Here is a 24,341-nt window from a genome sequence, read left to right as displayed (position 1 = left end):
TTACAATAGGATCACTCTTTTGAACACTTTAAAATTATTTTGTGAATTGGACTGAAACCTCCAACTCCTTATTAGTAAAGGTGCAGTGAAGGCATAGTACTTTCACTTTTTTAACAATTGTATACATATTCTCATTTTATTTCCATTTTTTTCCATTTTAAATTATTTCGTGTCAGTGCACAATTGAATGTAAGAGTCCAGGAAAGAGTACTACAGAAGTACTATTTCATGGACTCTCACATGCCTTTGTGAATTGGTGAAATGGAGGTCTCTGTTTTTGCAATAAATGTGGTAGGAAAAAGGGGGACTGGCTTGCAAAATGGGGAAAATGTATTATCAAATGTTTGGGCTTAAGAAAACTGAAGAAGGGTTAGAGGGAGGTGCATGTAAATAATAATATACACCTACAAACAATACAATTGCTATACACAAAAAATTCACCTAAATCTAATACAGGACGGCACTGACAAAACAAGAGCAAATCTACTCTGGGAGAAAACCAAGCACCACATATTGCCAATCATTATTACTACTACAACACACTCTCACAGAAAGTAATTAAGCCACGTAGTAACATTAGCACTACATGTAGAAAAAAGTAAAATAATGGGAAAACCTTTTTCAATGTCAAAACAACTGTATATGTTTAATTTGTTTTAATATAATAAACAGCAACATTTTGAGGTGCAAGTAATATAAAACAAATATTTCGACAGACTTCAAACTCAGGCAAATGCAAAGGGTAGGGAGTGAATAGTTAAGACACCACCATATCCATCGGCAGTTAAAACTCATTACAATAGCAACAAATTAAACACAGCCTGGCCATATTAGAAAGCACATGATACACCAAAACACATGTCTTTTACCATGTTGAAGTATACCTTTGTTGCTTTGGACCTCATTTTAAGGAACCATTAGAAGAGGAGGAGAGAGAGGTGAGAGAAGAGGGGGTCGTGGATTTACAAAGTAACAAAGGTGTTACTAAGGACCTTATTTAGAAGTTGGTGGACAAAATGGTCTGTCAAGCCATGACAGATATGCTGCCTGCCATATTACAAGTGCCAAATGCTATAATGCACTTGTCATACAGTGGACAGGAAATCCATCATATTAGTGACAAAGTATCCATCCACCAAACTCTAAATCAGGCCGCAAATAGGTTGGTTAGAAGTAGTTTAAGTAATTTTAAGTGTAATGTGTTAGTAAGTGTAATGTGTTGTTAGATTAGAGTAGCATGAATGGTGAAACAAAAAATAGAGTTGAGAGAGGAGTGTTGAATTCTGTCTGACCTGTCCATACATTGTGGTTCACTGGAATAGGGAGGCCATTATAATTGCTCCTGGGTGCATGCTTTTTAGGACACGCTACTCGAGGGGGCTGAGACAGAGACAGGACCTAGTTCAGCTTCCAGGAGGAGCCCTTACCACCTGTACCCTGGAGAACTTCTTCACCTGCCTCCCCCCAATCCTGTCCCTATTTATTGAGGTCCACGATTTTGCGTGCCTCCACCACCAATGCATTAACGTACCCTGTCACCTTCTGCAACATGGCTGCCTCTTTTGCTCCACTGAGGTGTATGAAGGTGGTCCACGTATTTACTTGAAATTATCAAAAACATAAGTAACTACAAGGTCTATATCCTCCTCAGTACAGTTCTTCTGATTCCTCTTGAGTGGGACTGCTTGCATCTTGAAATCTGTAGGTGTAGCAAGACGTCCTGTTAGTTATTCAATATAAGAGAGACAAGGGTCTGTGCTGTATGTTTATTTTTGAAGTGCTATAGTGTATCAAGTGTCTGTGTTTTGGATCATGTGTGTGGGGTTTCTCTATTACTTTCCGTTCAGAATTTTCCATGCCAGTGGCAAAAAATCTCGCGAACTTCCCAAACAGGCAATAACTTGAAATGAGACTCTAAATTTACTACACATTCATAATTTCAAAGGTAAGGGGCTCCACCACCTTTTATAAATGGTTTGGAGTCTCATAAATAATACTACTAGATGAAGATATCCGCTCAGAATTGGTGAAGAGTATCCAGGTGGACCTCTCGAGGTAGGCATAGAAGGAAATCTACATTTGTGGAGATCTCTGCACATACATTTCCCTTTGTCAATAGGCCTCATAGTGTAGTAGGGAGCTCTTTCCATAAACATGACCTTCCTCTAGGCCATTGTAATTTGCTTCATGTTTTTTATCTTTGTGAACTTTGCTATCAGTCAGTGCTTAATTTGTATGGTGGTTTCCGGGGCTCGGCACTGGCACTTAAGTTTCAGCACAGCCACTTAAGGCAGTCTGCCACATGGTGGCGCAGTCTGTCTAATTTAGAGATGAGCACAACAACATTTGTTTACTAAATCAAAATACATTAAAAATTACTAATACTACAGATTCTAATAGGGGGCAAGATGGGGAACGTGCCGCCGGTTGTGCTGGACATGTGAGCTGAAACCTCTCTCACCAACACCATAGGATATGGAATAGCGGATAACTCCGCTCAGTAATTGGCTGCTTTTGTTGTTCGGAGCTCTTTCTTGAACTCTTTGAAAAACTGCAAATACGGTGAAGAAAAAAATACCTTCATGTTGGAGGCAGTTACAGCGCTGCTGAAGCTCCGTAGAGCCTGGTGGGCGGTAACTCGCACAGGTGTAGCCGGTTTGTCAGGAAGCAAGCAGCAGCAGAACATCGACTGCGCTTGCTCGGAGAACTTGCTGAGACACGCGATGGCTCCTAAAACTACGCGTAAGCAACGCGGACAAGAGGCTATAACAGATTGTGAGGCACCAACTACCAATATTGATCAAGGTGAGAGAACTTTAAACGGTACTATTACAAAGAAGAATGCAAAGGGGACTCCTGCTAGAGTGAAACAGACGATAACTGCCTTATTTACGGCCTCAGAGCAAAAACAAAAGGGGCAGGCTTCAAAGGCTTCAAAAGTTCGGCAAGAATCTCACCGGGAAGATTTAATGGTAGTGCTGCAGCAGAGTGCTAATGTTTCCGATACATTAATACAAAGTATTCATAGTGACTATGTGAACCCAGAAGAGCAGTATAATACTTAGAGAAAGAAGGCTCTACGTTAAATTCAGCTGACTTTAATATAATGGAGAAACCTTCCCCCCAAGCGTCTGCTAACACAATATCGGTAGTGGCTGCAGAGGCTGAATCTGTGGATTTCTTCTTAGTCTCAGAAAATTCAGCCTCTTCATGTGAAGATTTAGCGACACAATATTCTAAACCGCTCAGTTTAGAGGGGGCAGAGAGCGATTATGATGAGAGTGAACCAGCTGATTTTATGGAAGAAGAGAGTCCTGTAACCGTCAGAGGCTTGAGTGATGTGCACGCGTCAGATGGTGTGGAAGATGTGCCAGATAAGATTACGTTAACTACGATATATCAGACTATTCTCAGCCATATGGATAAAACCGCATTAGAGAGCCATAAAATTCAGAATTCATGTCGGAAATTACAAGGTTCTATTCGGAAGTTAGCTAAGGCACAGGCAGATTTTGGGGAAAGATTCACAGAGGTGGAAACTAGAATCTCCAATATTGAGGACGAGCTGGTTAAGCAGAAAGCGATAACAGAAACTTTAAGCGCCAACAAGGAGGATTTACTATGGAAAATGGCTGATTTTGGAAACCGCGCTTGTCGCAATAATTTAAGATTAATGCAGATTCCTGAAGGGAAAGAAGGCCAAGATCCGCGCAAATATATAGTGGAACTTTTTCAACTGGCTTTTCCGACTTTGAACAAATGGGACTGGGAACGTGAAATTGATCGAGCTCATAGGTTTCCTTTTTATCTTCGACCCGATCAGAATCCAACTAAAATTAAACCAAGACCTTTCATTGTAGCTTTTAACAGCTTTCGCGCCAGAGAAGATGTATACATGAGCACTCAACCTAATAGGAAATCTATGGCGGAGGGATTCTCCTTTTTTGCCACACCTGATTACTCCAAATATACAATGGATAATCGCTGGCAATTGCGACAGCTGGTGCATTTATATCAAACAAAAGGTGCTCAAGCCTATATTATGAACCCAGCAAAACTCAAGGTGGTTTATAAGGAGAAAACTCGCTTTTTTACAAACGTTGGGGCAGCAAAAGAATATTTACACTCTTTGAAGGATTCTTAATTTTTTTTTCTTAGATTTATGGAATTGGAAATTTTTTAAATTTTATGTGTATTTTTTGGGGAATTACTAGAGTTAGTAGAGCTAGTTTAAAAGTATCACTGATTTACAATCTTCTGATTTTTGCATTCTGATATGTAATTGGGATAATCTTTCTTTTTCCTGTGGTGAAGGTAGGGGGGGTATTCAGTTCGGAACCATCGATAGGACCATAAGTCCTGAAGCCTCGTTAAGGGGGGGTAGGCGGGGGTTGCTAATTGAGGGAGGGGTAGAGGGGAGGATCGGGGAGGGATGGATAAGGTGGTGGGCACTAGGGGTAGTAAGGGTTAAGAGGGGAAAAACCATGGTAATTTCTGATGGCAATTGTCAAGAGGAAACCTATAGTGGCTGGAACATCAGTTTATGTAGAATAAAAAATTCATTACTTATTATGAGTAGTTATGATTTGAGTACTTTGAAATCAACACTGTATGGCGCGAAATACTAAAATATGCTCATTTAATGTATCTGGGCTTAATCAATTTAATAAAAGAAGGAGAATTGCAGCCGAAATTCATTTTATTCAACCCGACATTCTTTGCTTGCAAGAAACCCATCTGGCATGGGATAATAGGAAACTTATAGCTGACTTAGGATATGTTTTAATTTCGGCCACTCAACAGACCAATAATACTAGAGGTGTAATGATTTTATGAAAACCCGGCTATTGTGAGGCAGTTCACAGTCTAACAGATAAATGGGGTAGATGGGCGATCTCAGAATTAAAAGTGGGAAATTGATTTTTTACTTTATGTTCAGTTTATGGATCTAACACTGATGAAGCTGAGGTTCTGGAAAACTTGAATACAGAACTTGCGAAATGGCGATCTCCCTTAATTATCTGTGGCGACCTTAATATCAATTTAAATAATGTGGAATTTACTGCTGGTTTAGAAAATTATAGAGGTCGTAAACCACGAGTTTTCAAAGCTTTATACGACTTGGTCACCGATCATGGACTGGTGGATATATGGAGCAAAAATTACCCGATGTCCCCAGGGTATACCCACTACTCTGCTCCACATAGGAAATTTGTCCGTTTGGACTATTTTTTTATGTCTACATCTATTCATAGCGGGACTAAGATTCAGATATTTCCAAGAGTTACTTCTGATCACTCCCCTATATTAATCGAGATTTTAATTTCAAAAGAGATATACAGAGTAAGAAATTTTTCATATGACAGAAAATTGTGTCTTGATGAACAATATAAAATTTATATGAATAAGTGGATATTAGACTTCTTTAATATTAATATCGGGTCGGCTAATATTCTAAGTGTATGGGATACTTTTAAGGCCTGTTTCAGAGGAGAGACGATAAGCTATGGTTTGTATAATCAAAATAAACTACGATCTGACATGCGAGAACTATATAATAAGTTAAGGATCGCGGAGGTAGAGTTGATTAATGAAATTGGGAAGGAGAATAATTTACCTAGTATATATGAGGCAGAAGCCAAAATCGCACGGTGTCGTACGAGCATAACCGGAATTTGGACCCAAGAGATTGCAAAAAAATATCTAGTTCATAAACGTCATATCTATGAATATGGAGAAACTATAGGCCGGTCTTTGGCTTTACGCCTAAAAATGAACTCCACTTCTCGTTAAATTCCTAAATTACAAGATCAGAAAGGGGTGACTCATGAGGAACCGGGGGAAATATTAAATATATTTCAACAGTTTTACACTGATTTATATACTCATCAGCCCAACTTGGTTGAAGATCAAGGTTGGGAAGAGGGGATGTTTAACAAGCTAAGTAATACTGATTCGCAATTTCTGGATACCCCCTTTTCTATGGAAGAATTAGAGGAAGCAGTCAAGTGTATACCTTCTGGAAAAGCGGCAGGCCCTGATTTTATTCCAGGAGAAGTGTATAAATGTTTTTTCAAATCATTAAAGATGGTTATGTTAGATATCTTTAGAATGGCGCAAAGAGGAACAGCTCCAAATACATGGAATGATGCCTTAATTGTGGTATTTAGTAAGAAAGGAAAACCACCGGAGTTACCTGGGTCGTATCGGCCAATATCATTATTTAATTGTGACAGTAAGATCTATTCAAAGATGATTGCAAATCGCCTATCTAAGATTATAACCCCGCTTGTATCGATAAACCAACATGGCTTTATTCCGAAAAGAGGTACAGCTACTCATATAAATAGGGTCATCACTTTATTTGACATTGCAGAGGGGAAAAACAGGGATTTAGCCTTAGTATTACTTGACGCTGAGAAAGCTTTTGACCGGGTGGAGTGGTCATATTTATGGGAAATTATGTCAAGGATGGGTTTTGGAAAAGCTATCTTAACTTCAATTCAAGTTTTATATAAAACACCAAACGCTAGAATAACCGCAATGGGTTTAAAATCTGAAAAGATCATTATAACAAGAAGGACACGGCAAGGATGTCCGTGTTCTCCTCTGCTTTTTGCTTTGTTTATTAATCCTTTTATCATTAGTCTTCAGAAATCGTCCCATATTAAACCATTTATAGTAAACGAGATAGCTTATTCAGTTTTTGCATATGCGGATGATATCGCAGTAGTAACAACTCACCCAGGAGAGGCAATCACCGAGATTGAACATTTAGCCAGAGATTTTGGTGGAAGGTCCGGGTATAAATTAAATTCTGCAAAAACTCAAATATTATGTACACAAAATATTCAGTTTAAGGATCCACGAGTTACCAATGTAGTTACATATTTAGGTATAAACATTACATCCCATATGCAAGAGATAGTAGATATTAACTGGCAAGAGACAATATCACAAATCAAGCAATCGTTGGCTAGATGGAGACGACTGCAAATATCAATAATTGGTAAAGGAAATATTATTAAGATGAAGGTTCTTGCCAAAATATTATATTTATTTCGGAGTATTCCACTGCAGTTTTCTCCTAAAAATATATCGCAACTTCAGATTGTCTGTGGGGAATTTTTGTGGGCTCCAGGAAAAGTACGTCGAGCTATGAAATGGCTGACGCTACCTGAAGAAAGGGGTGGACGCGGGCTACCGGATTTCTTACTTTATTATTATGTATGTTTTTTACAAAGAATGAGATATATGTTGACTGGCGAACCTATGGAGGATGAAGCGGAAGCTCCTTCGATATTTTTTCTGTTACTGGGTGAGCAAGCAAAAGGATGCTTATTAAAAGAACTTGAGGGTAATTATTACAAGCATACTCGATTTAAGGTTTTGATTTCAGCTTATCAAGTTTGGAGAAGTGTTAGGAATTTAATAAATCTGGGCAGAGTCACCTTTTATACTCCCTTCAGTGCGGATAAAATTCTCCCTTCCGTATTCTGGGACAACGTTGCTAAGAGTTGGATAAGAAAGGGTTTATTCAGAATTGGAGATTTATATAATGGAAGTGGTACATTTGCTACATTTACAGAATTAGTAGTTAAATATCAATTGCCTCAACATTCCTTTTTTAAATATCTCCAAGTTAGAAATTTCTGCTTAAAAAAAAAAAACAATTTGTGCCCTTGTCTAACAATTTAGTGGAGGGGATTCGGAGGAAATTAAGGATTGGATCACTTTATTTGATTTTGATGCAGTCCAGAGAGGACGATATGAAAAAATATAATACTTATTGTCAAAATCAGCTTGGAGTGCCGGAATTGGATATTCAGGATACTTTATCCATTTCTAAAGAGATATGTTTAGCCGCAAACTTGAAAGCTCAAGTTTATAAAACAGTTTTTCGATTATATTATACTCCTAAACGGATGGCAAGTTGGGGTAGTAAATATGATGGGAAATGTTTTAGATGCGGGGATTCCGATGCTGATATGCTGCATATATTTTTCCAATGTAATAAATTATCACCTTTCTTGATCAATATTGAAAAGTTTGTCAGCGGTACTACATTATCAGTTTAGGATATCTTCTGTGTTGTTGTTATTGGGAGTGGAACCAAATTTAAATGGTCTCCCTGCCATAAGTGAGCATAAATATTTCATTTTTTTAGCTATGACTGTGGTCCGTTTATTTATTGCAACTGATTGGCTTTCCCCTGACACTCCGAAATTCGAATTGTGGAGAAACAAATTTTACAGTATCTATGAGTTAGAATGGAGTTTATATGCATTGAAGGGGGTTAGAAAAAAACGGATTGGATTATTAACTTGGGGTGTTTTGTCAGATTACCTTGCATCATGAAACATTGTATGGTATTTGTTATTAATGTATTAATATGTCTCAAATCTAAATTGTCAGAGGTTGATTATAATATTTTTGTATAATATCCAGTCACGTCATGTATATAAATTGTATTATCGCCAGAATTACTGTGGAAATAAAGAAATACAAAAAAAAAAAAAAAAAATACTAATACCTGCCACGCAGCCCATTCTTATAGCTTAGGGGGCCTGGAATACTCTGAATTGTCACACGTGTAAGAGTGTGATGGTTAGGAATTGTGTTTGTACTGTCTTTGACAGCACTGGCATGACAACTGGTGCTGCAAGATGCAGTGGCCTCCTGACGAGGGCCCCGGCACTAAAGTACTTAAGCTCTCAGAACTACAATGCACAAGGACTCGTGGATAAGTTTAGAGGATCCATCCCATTATTATGTTGCCCTTTCTGTATCACAACTCTAATTCGGTCAAAAATGCTTCTAGACCATCACTTCGTAAAATGTTGATTGATTCTCAGTCTCTCCGGGAACACAACACGTGTTTTGATATGAACGATGCGTTGCAAAGCTATGGACATTGCACACTGATCAAAGACCTTTAATTGTTGAACCGTTTTCTGCACTGTCTTTAAGGCTTTTACCCATTTAGCGTCACCATTAAACACAAAGGGGCAGATTTACAAGCCCATTTCGCCACTTTTGCGTCACTTTTCCCATGTTAAAAGTGATGCAAAAGTGGCACATGGGGCTTGTAAATCTGCCCTAAAGGTACAATATTTGCTCTGAAACGGAATTATAGTGTGTTTACTCAGGCGAAAGGCAGGTAGATCATTCATTTTCCTCCGTGTTCCTTTTAAAGTACACTGTGAATAAGCTTGTACTTTTTCATGTTTCAGCGTGTTTGTCACCTCCTCCCTGTAGCAGTCTCACTCAGATATGGCATATAAAATACGCTCAGAAACAGATTGAGATTGTGTAATATATCTACATGTTCTGTTTTTTGGCAGTGCCAAGGATATGCCTTCAAATGCAAAGGGGAGCAGTTTATTTTGTCAAAATATGTGTTATCCAATCTGCTTTCTGCCTGCTCATCCTTTGGCCAGAGGTGATGTGTAAGGGTTCTTTCTGTAAGTTGCAGAGTCATTTAGGTATTTAGGAGTTTCAAGGAGTCGCTATAATGAACTCTTTCTCCAAGGCACCCAGTATTCGGTGGTTAAATTTATGCTGGTGGTTTCAACTGGCACTTAGGGCCATATTATCAAGGAACGACGACAACATTATCGCCGCTTTAGCGGCAGGAAACTGCGGCGGTAATGGGCTTGACGTATTTGGGTCCGATGTTGTGGAGGGATTTGTAGGCATGGGTGAGTAGCTTGAAGGCTACTCTCTTCTCGATGGGGAGCCAGTGGAAGTCTCATAGGTGCTGGGTCATGTGCTTGTGTTGTGGGGTTCCGAGGACGAGTCTGGCTGCGGTGTTCTTGATGGTTTGGAGCTTGTGTAGCAAGGTTTTGTTGATTCCGGCATAGAGGGCGTTTCCGTAGCCCAGTCTGCTGGTTATGCCCTGCCCACATAGAGCAATTGGAGGGCGGAGACTGTCATTATTTAGCTGGTTGAGTGCCATACCGACTGCCTCAGTGACTGCCTTTCTCTGGTCTTCTGGACCTAGCCTGCTGCTTAGTGGTCAAGTTTAGACTTGCGGACTTTAAAGGTTCAGGATGGACCAACATCGGTGACACAGCCTCTGTCCCTGGCATAAGCAGGCACTTCACTGGTGGAGTGCTGATGTATGGACTGCCCAGACAGGTAGGAGTGTGTCATCTACACTATGCTGCAGCTGCTGCTGCAAGACCTGGCATAAGTAGGGAATGTTTGGAGACAGGATGAATACTGGTGGAGTGAAGAGTTATATGGTGCAACCTTCAATGGAGAGACTTTTCTTTGATTCACCAGAGACAAAGTCATCCTATGAACCAAGCCAACCTTCATACCTAAAGTCCCTATATAATTTTATTTCTATTAACCTGTTATCTTCGTTCCTTTTTCTCTAATCTGACAATCTCAGCAACGAAATATTTGCACTCACTGTATGTACTCAAATGTGTTTGATTTATTTGGACACGATAAGAGATATATCCACATTAGACCAACTCTGTGTGTCTTTCGGCCTTCCAGGAGGAAAACCACTGTACAACTGTGCATAGCACATTGGCTGTCAACCTGCACCACTTTCTGCCCCAACAAGGTAAACATTTCACTCCAGGGCAGAGAGAGCATGTATTACATCAGAAAATCAGGCTCATTCGTATTTAAGCAGGTTGTGTACAACTTTATGCCCCACTGCTGAGTCAGCTGCTTCGGTCAAATCCAGGTAGTAGTAGGTGGTGTACATGTGCCTGCTCTTTTATGAGGCTACCCAGTAAGTGTCTTGTAGAGGCATTCCACACAATAGCACTTTACCTTATAGAATGAGTGCCTGCCCTCTTTTTGCAGCATTTGGTAGTGCCCAAAGTCCGTGGGTGATATTCACAAGGATCTATCGCCGAGTTAACGGCACATTATCGCAGCCAAAGTTGCGATAAACTTATCGCCCCAATCACAAGCTGGTGTTAACAGCCCACAGCACCAGTTTACCCGCGATAGCAGCCACAAAAAACATCGCCACTGATGACCCCCGCAACTATCGCTAATGAGATGCAGAGTAGGCGTTCCCGTGCCAAAAGCCGTGACAACACCACTCCACAACATTCACAATGACCAGCCAGAACTGCAATAAGAATACAAAACAGGCGATAAGGCGCGTTGGCAGCAGGAAAATAACACCTGGTCTGACGTGGTGCAAAGTCGGACCACAGCCTGCACCACAAAAGGGAGCCCAGCCCAGACCCACACCTGAAGAACAACAGATGCACCTGGGCAACTGAACATGTAGCCCGGAGCGCCGAAAGGGCAACAACACCCGCCACAACCACCCCCAGGACTCCCCCCTCCCCGGCACACCCCCGACCAAAAACATGGCACATCAGCTACACCTAAACATGTACAAAATAATCCGCTTGATGTCGCACAATCACAACTGGTGAAATGCATGTGTCTTCACAGAAATGAGCATCACACATTCACTTTTGAAGCAACAAATGAAACTTTATTAAAATGAACACTGAAATGAAATGAAGACACATGGCAGCTCACCTCGGGACAATCCGTAGGCCACAGCCTGCATGCCAAAAATCATGATGAGAAGGTGTGTCCTGCGCACATCAAAGGACAGAGAGAGAGCGAAGGAGAGAGAGAGGAAGAGAGGGAGAGAGAGAGACAAGAAGAGAGGGGGAGAGAGAGAGATAAGAAGAGAGTGGGAGAGAGAGAGAGAGAGATAAGAGAGGGGGAAGAGAGAGAGAAGAAGAGTGGGGGGAAAGAGAGAGACAAGAAGAGAGGGGGAGAGAGAGAGAGAGAGAGAGAGAAGAAGAGAGGGGGAGAGTGAGAGAGAAGAAGAGAGGGGGAGAGAGAGAGAAGAAGAGAGGGGGAGAGAGAGAAGAAGAGAGGGGGGAGAGAGAGAGAGAAGAAGAGAGGGGGAGAGAGAAGAAGAGAGGGGGAGAGAGAGAGAGAAGAAGAGAGGGGGAGAGAGAGAGTGCCGCCCCTGCGCACCCAGGCCACACTGCTCACCTGCTGCCACCAGTGTGTCTCCAACCACTTGCCGGTATGTATAGCAGTACACCAGGTCACACATCTGAGACAGAGCCGTCATCTGAAACAGACTCCAGATAAATGATTGGCACAGTACACACACTTGCACAAGACAACATCGCCTGCCCGCCCATGCACACACAGGCAGAGGCACCCCAGCCCCTCCCGCCGCCCATCCGAGCATGCCTGCCCATGCACACCCAGGCCTCACTGCTCACCTTCCGCCACCGGCGTGTAGACAGGAGGTCCCACCACATGCCGCTGCAGGTCACAAGCACGGGGCCCGCGGACATGGCCCCCTCCACACCATGCAGCCCCGCTCCGCAGGCCACCAGGTCTCACGTTTGGTGCTGGGTCTGGATTACTCCATGGCACAGGACATACCAGTGCACCCGACATCATTGCAGGATGCACACCCGCTCAGCCCAATGGGTGCCACTAACTCTGGGATCCCGGGAGCGACGCCACTTGGCGGTAGGCCCGCGCTGCCCACTGGCTCTGGCCTACACTGCGGTCCAGCATTGCACACAAAACCTGAGCTGTCCGGACCGCCGGGACGGGGCATCATTGCAGGGTGCACACCCGCTCAGCAGCTTAAGGTGCCACTAACTCAGTACACCCAAAGTCACCGTCCCGTGGCGGGGTGCCTGTGCCAGTCGCAATGCTCCGGCTGCCACTAACCCTGTGCAACCCCAGTCAGCACCACGTGGTGGTAGGCCCGTAACGGCCGCAAGGCCTCGGGTGCCACTAAGTCTGTCTGCGCAACAACTCATGGGCCTTTTATGATTGATAACCGTGGAGCGTCCGTCATCCAGTCACCACTGGCAGAGGGGAATGTGACGTCGTCGACCCCTTATGTTGGCGGAGTCACATGGCCTGTGACACCTGTGCCGTATGGGTGTGGTGTGCGTGCAAACCTGCCCTCAGGGAGTGGCTGGGACATGCTGACAACTAGACCAGTGACCTGCACACCACCAGCGAGTACGCCTGCGACGGGTAGCAATGAGGGCCCCCCTCGGAGCGTAAGCGGAGTGGTCTGGTCTGCCATATGCTGGACCAGCCCAGGGCTCGCAACAATGACTCGTGGGCTCTGGGCGTGGTTCAGTCCATGTCCAGACATGGAAGTGACTGCTTGTGTCTCTGTTGTAGTATTCACGGGACCCGGTACACAATATGCAATGTAGCACCCTCTGACTGGCCTCCCTCAGGATGAGCATCATTGATGCAAGGGAAATCACTGTCCCTACATTCATCCACACATTCATACATGAATGATGAAAGACATGCCACAGCAGTGCGTCACTGGATGTTTATAGCACATCCAGTGCAGTTCTGCAGCTGGAGCGGTACAAGGCAATGCCGAGCACAATACACAATATGGGCCCGTGGAGGGCCAGCCAGAGTCCATCCGGGGAATGACAAGTACTGCGGAAGAGGAAGGGTACAGTCCACAGTCTGGTCGCCGTGTCATTGGTCAACAAACATGATATGGTGGTCCATGTCGCTGTCCAAAGTGAATGCAACGGAGTGTATTGGGGGTCAGTGGAAGGTCATGAGGCCATGTGCGGCACCAAGCAGAAACAGGCCAGGTCGCAGAAATGGATGCTAGTGCCTCCTGATCACAAACCCATCCACGTCCTCGTCCCTGGATGTGTGCTCTGCCCCACCTGTCGGTGTTGCTGTACCGGCTGAGGCACTGTGTGCTACAGGTGCCGGAGTGGTTACGTCTGCCGCACTGTGAGGCAATGGCACACCATGGGGCAGAGATGTGGATGCAGCAGCATTCATCTGTGCCACGCCTTGTGGCAGCAATGCCATGATGATGATCTGCAGGGCCTGGTAGATCCCAGCTACATTTCGCTGATGTACAGCGGTGGCTGCCATCCTTTCCGCCTCCATCCCCACCCTGTCCTCCATGAGCCTCCGCATGTGTGCCACGGCTGGTATCGCTGGTGCCCCTTTGAGCGGACAGGTGTTCTTCTCTCCACGTCAGGTCTCTAGCAATGTCAGTCAGGGCTCGTTGGAGACCATGGAGCAGGCCTAGACACCCATGGATGGCGTCCAGTTTGGTGGCCATGTGGTCGAACCCCACCTGCACCTGCTCAGCCGTCTCCCTCTGGGTCTTCAGCACAGAGCTTGGAAGGCCGTGTGTTGTTCCTGGGGGTCTTGGGAGACTGCTGAGACCATGGGTGCTTCCTGCTGGGTGGATTGGGTGGTGGGTGGGGTCTCCTTGATGCAGCTGGTCAGCCCTGAACCTGGAGGTGAGTCGTGGATGATGTCAATGATGTCTAGGAGGGCTTGTGCGTCGATGCTGGGTTTGTCCTCCTCATCATCAGTGAAGAGTGGCTGGGACTGCTCTGCAGGGGGTGTTGACGGTGGCCCTACAATGTGAAGGGGAGGTGGTGTATTGCAATGTGTCCACATGTATGTAGCCGCATGGTACATGTTGACTTTCAGAGAGCATGGCATTGTACATTGTGACAGACTATAGATCTGGGAGATGACCCAGAGTCATTGAGGGTGTGCACTGTGCTCAGCTTGATTGTGCATGTGTGCCATCGTGGCCATCTCAACCTATCTCCCCAGTACCTGGTGGTCACTCACCCTGTTGCGGTTGTGTTGTGTCCTGTCGAGCAGTGTCCGGTCCCCCGACTCCGGCCACAGTATCCTCACTGATGATAGTCGACACCAGCGCCTCCATGTCATCCAGCACGAGCTGTGGCGCTGGGCCCCCACCTCCAGTCTGCATTGCTGCCTTCTGGTTGGCTGCGAGTTTCTCCTTGGTCTTTCTCTTGATGTCATTCCATCGCCTCTTGACCTCGTCCATTGTCCTCTTGTGCTCTCCGACGGCATTCACCTTGTCCACGATGTCCAGCCATATTCCAGTTTTGGTGCCCAATGACACATTGGAGGTGACGAACAGTTGTTGATGGTGTTCCATCACCTCCGTGACTATGATCCTGTTTGCCTGCGGACTGAACTTCGTCTTCCTCTTCTTGTCCTTGCCCTTCCCTGTCCCCGAGGTCCCGGGCTGGTCATCCGGAGTGCTTGTGGGGTTGCGCTTATCCTCTGCGCCTGCTCCTGCTGCCTCCATGGTGCTTGGGTGTTGGTCAGTTTGTGTTTGGGTGTTTTTTCTACTTTTATGGTGATTTTTCCCGCCTGCCAGGTGTGTGTTGCAGGCCTGGCGCCGCTTATCGCTGATTTCCTCATCACACTTTGGCACATCACAGGTTTTTTTGTGCTGTGGTTTGTGTTTCTATTTCCATCGAGGTGGTTGTATCGCGGACATTGTCCGCGGTTTAGGAAGACTATCGCATGGTACTGCCTTGTTGTGAATTCCACATTGACACAGGGTTATTTTCCCGCAATGGGCTTCGATGTTGAGAGTTGCGTTAAGCTACTTTTGGGGTAGTTATCACACGTTTTTGTGAATATACCGCCTTGTGTTTTTATCTTGCATGTCTTTGCCTTATTTGCACTGTTTTTTTCTGTTGATTAAACAAATACTTCATGCTTCACTTTTATATGTTTTATTTTTCCCTTTAGGTGAATAATTTTATCAAAATTTTCTGAGTTCTGCAACCAATGAAAATGTACACAATCAATGAAAAAGAATACATAAGCATAACACGTGTTTATCATGATCAAAAAATCATGTATGTTTACCCTGATGATTCTTGCTTGATTAATATTCCTAATTAATTCCACTAAACCATGTGTGGTACCTAGCACAGAGCAGTCACATTCTAGCTGCTCCTAGGCAGAGTAGAATGTGGAATGTTAGGTAGTTTAAACGATGCTAAGGGAGCTGGGAGAAGACCGCATTTCAGGCTGAACCACACCTGTCTGTGGATGGAACCTTTGTAAAGTAATAACCTTACATTTCTACATTATGTATACATGAACACGTTATGCTTCATTTTATTGTCGATAAGCGAAAATATGCACTGACTCTAGACGCTTCAACACTCCACTTCCACAGGTACTGTTATTTGTGCGGTATCTTCCACACAGTTCTACCTCTCATGTCTGTCATTGAAACATGCTTGAAAAGGGTTATAAAGTATACAATGTTTACAAGTTAGTAGTTATTTAACCCCTTCGCTGCGGCGCGAATTCCGCCGCAGCGCTGGGGGGGTGAGGGGTGAGCCCGGCGCCGCCATGCTCATGACGGAACCACGCCGTCATGAGTCACGGGCGAGCTGTGCTCATGACGGCGTGGTTCCGTCACGACTCCGCCCACTCTCTAATTCGCCCGCACAGGCGGGGAATTAGAGCCGCGTGGGAGGAGCGGCCACCAACGGCCGCAGCATGACGGAACCACTCCGTCATGAGCTCACGGTGCCCGTGGCTCATGATGGAGTGGTTCCGTCATGAGCGCACAAGGGGTTAAATGAGATGTATATTGCCAGAACGGTGGCGTCTTTAATAAATAAACCCGTTTCAACCTCTCGGCATGTGCTTATGATAGTTTAGTGCTCAAATTCACAATTTGGTTCTTTTAAAAGATTAGTGCCACCCACAAAACTGATATACTTGGGCCTCACTTAGCATCTTAACTTTTTTGTGTATAAGGAATTATCGACGGTGCATTAACATTGATGCACTTATATTTTTCCAACATCTATGTCTACCTGACTCAACATTATTTTCTTTGGGTACCTATACAGAATATTTGGATTATAATGGTTCATTGACCTTTGCACATGAATTGACAACCACTGTGGGTTTACAAATTCTCAACTTTTAGGTCTGGCGTTAGCCATGACCTTTTGATTTTACTAAAATTGTATGTATATTATAATTACTTAAAGGGGCTTCAGCCAGCTATCTTCATCCATTGGTCTGTTGTTTTGTCATTCATAGTTTCCTTATTGCTTTCTTTCTTGCCTTTCTTCTTTCTTGCATTCCTTATTTCTTTCCTTCTTTTATGCTTTCTTTACTTCTTTTCTTGTTTCTTTCTTCTGTCTTCTCTTTGTTTCTTTCCTTCTGCCTTTCCTTATTTCCTCCTGTCTTTCCTCCTTGCTTTTTTCTTTTTGTGTCCTCCTTTGTTTGTTTCTTTGTTTGTTTGTTTGTTTACTTGTTTGTTTGTGTGTTTGTTTGTTTGTTTCATATTTTTTTTCTTTATCCCTTTGCTGCTAGGCCTTTCCCCCTGCGCTTAGCCTTTTTTTGGGCTATTTGGCTAGTTTGTACTAAGACCCCATAACTTTTTGTCCACATAAGGTATTCAAGTAAAATTTGTGTCCTTTTTTCCAACATCCTTGGGATTCTAAAAGTACCCAGGGTTTGTGGATTTCCGTGGAGGGGACCGAGAAATTAGTGAAAATGTATCTAAATATAGAGGTTGGGGGGGGGGGAGTGCTGCAAAAGAAAGCTTCAGTTTTTACCACCTGCAAATGGCATCAATGAAGGGGTTGTGATGCTAAAATCACCATCTTCCCATCTTTCAGGAATAGGCAGACTTGAATCAGAAAACTAAATTTTTCAACACAGTTTTGGCATTTTACTGGGACATAGTCAAGTTTTCCTAATTTTTGTGCTTTCATCGTCCTTCCAGTTAGTGGTAGAAGTGGATGTGAAATCCATTTTGGATCCCATACATTTCTGTAAAGAAGACAACATTTTGAATTCAGTAAGGGGTCATATATGTAGATCCTTCAAGGTTTTCCTATAAAAAAGTAACAGTTGAAATGACAAAAATATTGAAATTGAGTAAAAAAAACAGCCATTTGTGTCTACGTTTTTTCTGTAACTTCTAACTATGGCAGATTTTCAAAAGCAATATACTGGTACGTCTGCTAGACCCTTCTGGTTGAGAGGATCTATAGGACTTGTAGGTTCTCCAAGAACCCAGAGCCAATAATTGAGCTGCACCTTACAATGGTTTTTCATTGTGTACCGTGTAAAAGCAATTCATTTGGTAAAATATAAAAAGTGAAAATAGGTATCAAGGTAACCTATGTATTTCCGAAATGGGCACAAGATATGGAGTTTATTCAAGTTACTCAACCTGCAGGTCCCGGGTGCTTGGACACACGGCGGGCCTCAGGATGGGGGCTACCACTCCAGGGTCCTCCGGAGTCCTGGCCAGGTCTGTGCTTCTGAAGCCATCCAAACAATGTCTCAACCAATGATGATTTTAGAGGGTAAATGCAAAGAAAGAATTAATCAATCGGAGAGGAGAAGAAAGTGGAGGCAACGAGAAGTTTGTAAGAAGAAAGTAAATTCTTATTTGTAAGTAGTTATATCAGCACTACAATACAGTGTATGCATAAGTAACCCAAACGTGGGTGTGCACATGTTGTGCTCGTGACAGTGAACGGCGCAGTGACACATAAAGTGAAAAAACAGCTTGGACAATGCAAAAAAATACAGAAGACTTGGAGATCAACAATACAACGAAGAATATATACAAGTCAGGTATTTTGCTTAAGTTGCTTAGGTTGACCACAGTAATGCCAGAGGTTACGCTGAGTGGTCGACGGCGTTTCGACCTGTATGATTCCAGGTCATCAGCAGGACCAGGTTACTTTAATCAATATAGTGCTGTGGTGGTAGTTGAGGATCCAGCTGGATGGAAAACGAGATATGAAGGGTCCAAACTGGCTCTGCAGTGGAGGGACGGAAACAAGGAAAACGTCAGAACACTTGTGATCCTTGTAGATTGAATCGTACTGGACATGGTTGCAGGGTCCAGAGATCCGATCTCGAGGGAACACCAGCTGGTATCCAGCCAGGAGAGAAGCCTTTGAAAATTCACGTGGAACTCTCTTGCCCCTCGCTTCGACCATGAGGCATAATACGGCCTTTTAAAAAATACCTACCGAACATTATTAAATGTCGTATGTATCAATTAATGCTCATTAACCGGCATTTGTAAATATCACCATTTTACTGCACCTTGGAGTGGTACACACAGGGCTGGACCCTGTGGTGTCCTGAAGAAGAGCTTGGGGGTAAGCTCAAAACATGTTGGCACTCTACTAGGACCCCTGACTCATTGCAAACCAGGTTGACCTAGATTGTCATGTTCAAAAGACAGCACATTTGTCAGAAAAATTGCGCCGAGGAGCCCCAAAAGGGAGTTAGGGAATGGTGCAGCAATGTGCAAAAGTGAGGTTAAGTGAGAAAGGGCGGGCAGTGAACAAATCATAAAAGGCCTATCCAACATTAACCAAGGCTAAATTATTTACGCAACCATAATGTTTAAAAAGACACAGTGAATCTATCACAGTTGTCTATATTTGGTAAACATAACATAGAGCTGTAGACGTTTTGACCCAAGGTTGGTGTAGGGAATTCTAGTCCTTACAGAAGGGTCTTCATCAGGACCGTGGGGGCAGCCTATGTCCACCAGGGCATGCGGTGGAGAAATATGACATGGAGTGCCCACAGGCTCCAGGGTCAGAGAGGGACGAGTTTCTTGTGAAAGTTAATGGCTTTAAATCCTTTCTTTAATGTTGTGGAAAAGGCACAATAAATTCAAGATGCTCCAATTATCTTGAAACAGAATAAACGTCCGTTCGCTGGCTCTATAAATAATTTAGCCTTGGTTAAGGCTGGATAGGCCTTTTATGATTTGGATGTATATATTGTACACTGCCCTCCCTTTCTCACTTACCCTTACTTTTGCACATTAGTGCACCATTCCCTCCCTCCTCTTTGGGGCACCTCGGCGCAATTTTTCTGACAAATGTGCTGTCTTTTGAACATGACAATATATGTTCAAACTTGATTAAATATGTTCAACATGAATAAGCATTGTTTGTAATTGATTTAACAGGTGATGTTGATCTTCATTTGATATTGTATTTACACTGGGTCATATGTTTGGACAGACTGGTGAACAAATGGCCCGGGATGACCCAGCGATCAGAGGGCACGGGACGACCGGAACAACCCAGGCCTAAGCCCCCAGACACACAGCGGTCCATCCACTCTGAGGCCGGTGCTTAGGAAGATCCTTAATTGAGCTGCTTGCTTCCCAGCGACTCGTGCAGGGTAGGGATCCTACTCCCAACATCTGGTCACCCTGCTGACATTGCAAAGGATTGTGCCCCCGACCTTGCACCTGGCAGCGCAGGGTGTGAGGGGGAGGTTCCCGTGCCGGGTGGCACATGGTGGGGGCGGCTTCCCATAGGCCGGAACCCCTCTGCATCCCTCCCTCTGCATGGGGATGTCGACTTCAGGTCCCTGCCTGCTCTCGGGAAAGGCAGACTCAGAGGAAAGGCCTATCTGGCAGGGCTAGGAGGCAGATATGGACACAGGCCCCTGGGAACCCTGGCGGGCTGGCCCAGACCCTTGCAGCACCGATCTCAGAACTGCTGGACCGTAAAGGGGTCTGGAGTACCCTGCACCCAGTAATCTGGAGGAAGGCTACCCCCGTTTCTTGTAATCCGTGCTCACCGGGTGACAGATGGGACTCCGGTGAATGTTTCAGAGCTCTGTGCTCTACGTGGAGTGGGAAAAACGCCGCAAACCGTGCAAATGGAGTGGAGTTTACCGCCCAGGTCTACAGCAAGCTCATAACAGTCAGTGTTTTTCATCTTGCATAGTAGATGTATGTAGGACATACATGCATGTAACTATCAACAGCAACTGGCATGTTTAGAAAGTTTGCTCCATATCATGTTAAGTGCTGAACCTCAAGTTTCAGGAAGCCAAATTATTCAATTAATTTCAGACAATAGATATGTGGAGAAGAGCATGTCATTTGTGCAGTGCATCTCTCCCCTCCCACCCATCCCCCCACTCACAGCTGCTTTTCCCAGCATCAGGAACGTTCACTTGGCAAAAAATGTCACTCAAAATGGAGGATTCGGGGCTGGGGGCTGCAGAGGCTGTTTGTTGCTGATTTGGTGCTGTCTTCACACCATGACCTCAAACGGGAGAGCGGGTGAAGCGTGAGATATCTTTAGTTTAAACTTTATTGGAGTTCCTCTTCATGGATATTTTTGGAACTGAAATGATGCCCATTTTTCACTCAGTTCACTTGGTTTATTTTTATAGTCAAAACAATCTTCGAAGTATATCACGATTATCTAACACAAACCAACATATTATCAATTTTGGGATGGGGGTAATCAAATATTGTAATTAGGCAAAGGTTAAGACTAAACAATCTATACATTTTCATTAAATTATAACAATTTAAACACAAACGAAGCTAGCAGAAAGTTAATATTGACGGTTTCATAGCATTGTATGACAGTAGAACATCTGCATCGGTCAATAATTATGAATTTAAAGTCATAAACATTCAAATATTATTCCATAATTCCTTAAATGTAATCATTTCATCTATGATGTTGCAGTGCGTTTTTTGCTATTTGATTTATCTGGCACATTTGACAGACTCAGCTGGAATACTTGGACAAATATGAGAAATGTGTGTTTTTAAAGGAATTATGTGGTATTGCACAGTAAGAAAGCTCTATGTAAACCACAAAGTGAAACATGGGTTAAAAAACAAAGCTATAATCTGTGCACATGCGTGTCTATTTCGATGAAGTGTCTTTATGTGACTGCACGCTGTTATTTGTAACTGCTGAAAAATATTGATTTTAAATGCTCTGTCGATTATCATTTAAGGAGTTCACGCAACAAAGGATTCAGAGAGAGAACCTCGCGACCCTCTTCCCAGACTCTGCTGGACTGCGTAGAAATGGATCATTGTCTGAAGCCTTCCATTCACCTGGCAGATGCCACATTGATGGAGCCAACTGAGTCACAAGGATATTGAGACACCCCCACAACCACAAGTGCTGAAGGACGTGGGCGCATCTCTTGATGAGCTGCCAGTTATTGAGTGCCAAGTACCCTACTTGTACCAAATCAGCCACAAATTAAGGCAGGCTGGCAAGAAAAAACAGACAGAGTGCAGTGCATTAATGCAGGGGATGTGATCTGTTTGCGGGGTACAATGTCATAGTCAGGGATGGGTACTTCCAACATGAAGAGCTGGGGTGCAAAAGAGCTGTTTTAGGATAACAACAAATGAGGGTCGCTGTAGCATCTGTTGGTGTTCTCAGTAAAGTTCAAGCTGAATGGATATGGCGCCAGAGATTTATTAATAACTGGATCTCCATTACATTTGTATGCTATTTTCTAATTTTATTGTGGCATTATATGAAATCGAAGACCACATATTAATTTGTTTAGTATAAAAAATAATGGTACATTGCTTGTAGCGTTGCCTTGAAGCCCTGTTACCAGGTGCATGCAAGTGGGGCTTAGGAAGCTAGTGAGTGATGTGGCCTTTATCTAGGCCAGAATGTGTTGAATGCGTGACAAATGAAAAGTTGTAGTGGTGTGCCACTTGCATCACAGACAGGACAAAAGTGTGACAGATGTGTGTGAAGTAAGAGTTCTCATGTGCTGGTGGTTCGGTTGGTGCTGTGGGTCACATATTTAATAACAGGTGCCCAATATAACTGCCCCTCATTGGGGATGTTTGCTCTACAGTGAGCTGTGTGTCATCAACTTTGTTGCTGGAGCAGTATATTGTACAACAATTTACTTTTTGGAGAGTTTGGATGGGAGGGATTCCCAACCCTGGGTAGACGCAGACATTCTTGAGTGAGAGAAGAGTGTAAGTGGTCAGAATCTTGCAGCCTGGACCGAACACGTGAAAAAGCACACCTGGACCATATAATCTTCAACAAATATGAAACCCTTCTATTTGTTATATTATTTTGCTAAATACGAGAGGGGAAGATTAAATATGCAGAGCTGTACACATTGATCTATACAAATTATATACGTACAAGAATTATAGATATTATAGAATTATAGAATTAACTATACACCACAGGGTCCATCAGCTTCTCGTGTCAGGCAGCAGGAAGACAGCAGACAGGGAATGTAGCAGGACGATCTCGGTGGGCACTCATAATTTACCTGAGTGGTTCAGGACACGAACGCTGGCTTGGAGACGTCAGCTGCACTCTCATACCATGCCGGCGGGAACATGATTTTTTGGTCTGTGGTGGCTCTCCTTCGCTGATGTTGAGGATGGTACATGGTGGATACTAACAGTTCATCAAACAGGGTGCATCAGGAGCATGGTTGGAGTCCATGGTGAAAGTTCATGAAAGTGTTGCGGAATTGACCGAAGTCTCTTTTCCACTATTTTGCTGGATCTGGTAACCAGTTGGTGGGGCAATGTCTCGTCCAACTCTCCCGCATGGGGAGGCCCTTTGTCGGGTTTGCCACAGGACTGCTTGTGAGCTGCGCTGGAGCTGCCTGTGTGCCGACGTGGGTCAGTTGCAAGACCACCGAGGAGCCAGTACCCAGTCGCTCGCACAAACCTCAGGGGTGGATGAGTCTTCGTCAAGACATACTCTCGCTGCCGCAGTTCAGGTGTGAGCCATATTAGCAGGTAGTCTCTGGGTCTTCTTGTCGGCGGGTTTAGCAACGGTGTAGGACTCCAGTCCTTTGGCACTCATGATAGTAGTGTTTGACACATTTGACGAGGACTGGCATGATGGCATTGCCAGCCGTGTGGTAAAACTGGACAACCTTTGGTGATGACTTACCGTGAGAGTTGCAGCCCTTCGACTTGAGTCGATCACCGAGAGTGGGGGCTGGCCAGGTGCTTCCATTTCCTTTGGGGAGTCAGTTACATCCGTGCACTTGGACTTCTTGGGCTACTAAGATGTCGGTGACAGTGGTGTGATGGACACGCTGAGAAACGCGAGGCATGAAACTCTGCGCATGCTTTCGACTTACTCTCGGTCTCCCGCTGGGCGGTCATTCTCTGATTGTCCCCCCCTTTACTTGTTGATGTGTTGGGATGCGCTCCTTTAACAGCTCGAGTTTTCTTCAACGTCCGGCCCAGCCACTCACGACTTCCCCTCCTGAACCTGGTTGGTTGTCCGATTCTTCGTGTAGACTATCCGGTCACACTTCCACATTTCCTGCTGAGTGCGGTGTCATGCACATGGCAATGATGATGAAAATTGCCATTGGACCTGAACAATAGGTAGTGACGATCTTCTAGGAGAGGAGGCTTCTGGAGGGACTTCGCAGCCATGTGTCTTTGTCTTGCTGAGGCTGTTTTTCACCCATGGCATCTGCAGTCAGGAGCAGGGATGCCGTCTGACTTAGACTGCCGACACTCGGGGATGGACGGTCACACTGGGAAGCATTGGGGAGAGACGCGGTTTGTGCATGCGGCGGCTTACGTTTGGTTCTCCCATTGGGCTGTCTCCAGGGACGTCGGTCCGCCTTGGTGGCTGTCTGGTGTCTCTGGGTGTGCTCTTGGCTTGTGGTGCTGAGAGTCCTCATGCTTCTTCTCTTGTTCTCCCTAGCGCACCTGTGTT

At 44.3% G+C, this 24,341-nt stretch overlaps 1 long non-coding RNA gene across 1 annotated transcript in view; it reads left to right on the top strand.

The window, feature by feature from the left end:
* LOC146857351 (uncharacterized) overlaps positions 1 to 22,069 on the top strand; it is a 29,475-nt gene extending 7,406 nt beyond the window's left edge. The window contains exon 3 of the long non-coding RNA XR_014979892.1: positions 21,610 to 22,069. This is a non-coding gene — a long non-coding RNA (uncharacterized LOC146857351). The remainder of the gene's footprint in view (positions 1 to 21,609) is intronic.
* The last annotated feature ends 2,272 nt before the right edge of the window (positions 22,070 to 24,341 follow it).

The sequence above is a fragment of the Triturus cristatus genome, chromosome 3_2 (assembly GCF_964204655.1).
Source record: "Triturus cristatus chromosome 3_2, aTriCri1.1, whole genome shotgun sequence".
NCBI lineage: Eukaryota > Metazoa > Chordata > Amphibia > Caudata > Salamandridae > Triturus > Triturus cristatus.
This window is presented reverse-complemented; position numbering and strand designations above follow the sequence as displayed.